At 55.0% G+C, this 2,565-nt stretch overlaps 1 pseudogene across 1 annotated transcript; it reads right to left on the bottom strand.

The window, feature by feature from the left end:
* Nucleotides 1-220: 220 nt before the first annotated feature.
* Nucleotides 221-452, bottom strand: LOC309817875 (NADH dehydrogenase [ubiquinone] 1 alpha subcomplex subunit 1-like; annotated as a pseudogene). The gene has a single exon. The product of its transcript is annotated as an NADH dehydrogenase [ubiquinone] 1 alpha subcomplex subunit 1-like (transcript).
* Nucleotides 453-2,565: the final 2,113 nt, after the last annotated feature.

Raw genomic sequence — 2,565 nt, 5'->3', positions numbered from 1 at the left:
CCCTGGTGGCGCGGTGGTTGGGAGTCCGCCTGCCGGTGCAGGGGATGCGGGTTCGTGCCCCGGTCCGGGAGGGTCCCACATGCCGCGGAGCGGCTGGGCCCGTGACCCATGGCCGCTGGGCCTGCGCGTCCGGAGCCTGTGCTCCTCGATGGGAGAGGCCACGACAGTTGAGAGGCCCTCGTACCGCAAAAAAAAAAAAAAAAGAAAAGAAAATGCTTCCTTAATCAATGTTCTCCAAACCCTTTGACACATAGTAACGATTAACTCCAGAGAGGCGCCTATCTCTTTCCACTGATATGAATAATGGGCAACCCTTTTTTCCTTGCCCCCGTGAGTGAACCTGTGGTTGCGTGCAGTGGCCATTCCCGGAATGAATAAGCACGCGGCCATGATGGCGATCCTGGGGAGAATCTCGAACCACATCGCGACACCGTTACCAAGGCCAAACACTTCCTTCCAAGCTCCTTAAAGGTGACCCGGCTTCAATCCCTTTCCGGTAACTGGCCCTTTCTTCTTATCTCACACAAATCAAAAGCTCCCTGAGGGTCCAACCTCCTCCGCCCCGTTTCCAGTGTGCAAGAACCCAGCGTGGTGCTTTTCCCTCTGCACACGCTGAAATGTCTCCTTCTGAGCTGTCCCGATGTCCCCGGGGTGGCCAGGCTGCCAGGAGCAGCCCTCAGGCCAGCAAGAGGCGGGCAGGCCCCTGGCGGAAGTCCAGCTCCCTAGCTAACCATCCAGGGCAAAGCTGCTCCTGGCCCAGGCCCACACCCTCCTCCACCCACTGGCCACGTAAGAGGGGAGCCGGGGAGATGCACTGCAGACGGTGCGGTCAGGGAGGCTGCAGGAGGTGCAGCTGGAGGGCACTCACTAGGCTCAGCGAATTTGCGTTTCTAGACTTCTGAACCACACCACCCACAGATATGACCCCCTCCTAAAATCCCAACCACGGACAATGTACTGGGACCCCACACGCTCAAGCAGAGGTGCTCTCCATATCACAAACAGCAGCCACAGGACCATGGGGAGAGGCTGAGCAGAGCTGCAGGGCCCGCTGCTCCAGGCTGGCTCCCCACGGGCCCCGGAGGGTGGGTGCAGCTCCACCCAGTCCCCAGCCTCCGCCTGTCCAGGCACAGCCCTCAGACCCCCGTTCTGATCCTCGAGCCACACGGCTGAAGCCTCCGTGCTATCCCAGCACCAGGACTGGGCCAGGAGTCCAGCAGAGTGGAGCCAGGAGCATGCCTAGGACCACTGAGGCCAGGTGTCACCTCCCGGCCTCCCTCGCATCTCTGTGGACCACCTCAGAGGAGACCACTATGCTGTGGGTCTTGTCTATTTCAGACGGCGCAGGACACAGACCACGTGTGCGCAAGCTCGGATGCAGTGACCACACGTGGGACCCAGCCCAAAGCTGGACGGCTGATGGACAGTCTCCCAGCACAACTGGAGGGGTGGGAGGGGCCGGGAAGGCTGCCAGGGGGCGCTGTGGACACAGACAGCAGGGACCTCTAGGATCTCAGTGTGATGGGCAGGGTGGCCTGGAGAGCGCCGGACAGGGGGCCCCTCGGAATCCCCACCCAGTTTCTGGGCCAACCCAAAGGAGCTGTTCATACACACCATCTCGCTCCGTTATCTCTTCTTACAGCTCTCTGGCTTCCCACTCACCTGAAACCACAGAGCCTGTGACCCTCAAGGGCTCGGGCTGTTTGTGTCTGGTTTTCCTTAAGTGCACAGCTCTGCCCTTGCGCAGGAAGAAAAACTCTCATGGAGAGAACTTATCCATATCAATTACCTGTGTATAGATCTCAGCATCCTACTTGGGTTTATGGACTCTGATTTCATTTAGAAAATACAATGTGCATCTGAATATTAATAAGCACTTGGTGGAATGGCCACATTTAATCATCTCACATTAAATTAAATGTAATCTTGATTTTGATATTATTGTTCCAGCAGGAAAATAAGCCATGAGTCAGTCAATTGAAAGTTCTCCCTGAAGATTCCATGATGCTGTACTGCTCTTTTTTTTTTCTTTTTCAGTTTTTATTGAAGTTTAATATAGACACTGAAAAGTTCCTTATCATAAAGTGGAACCCACCCAGGCAAACCTCACACAGATCAAGAATGGGACATTAGGACTTCCCTGGTGGTGCAGTGATTAAGAATCCGCCTGCCAATGCAGGGGACATGGGTTCGAGCCCTGGTCCAGGAAGCTCCCACATGTTGCGAAGCACCTAGGCCCATGCGCCACAACTACTGAGCCTGCATTCTAGAGCCCGAGAGCCACACTACTGAGCCCACGTGCCACAACTACTGAAGCCCGCGCGCCTAGAGCCCGTGCTCCGCAACGAGAAGCCACTGCAATGAGAAGCCCACGCACCACAACGAAGAGTAGCCCTTGCTCGCCGCAACTAGAGAAAGCCCGTGTGCAGCAACAAAGACCCAACGCGGCCAAAAATAAAATAAAATTAAATTAATTAATTAAAAAAAAAATGGGACATTGTCTTTGCAGCAACATGGATGGACCTAGAGATTATCATACTGAGTGAAGTAAATCAAAGAAAGACA

Source organism: Grampus griseus (assembly GCF_964374135.1).
Source record: "Grampus griseus genome assembly, chromosome: 2".
Classification (NCBI taxonomy): Eukaryota; Metazoa; Chordata; class Mammalia; order Artiodactyla; family Delphinidae; genus Grampus; species Grampus griseus.
This window is presented reverse-complemented; position numbering and strand designations above follow the sequence as displayed.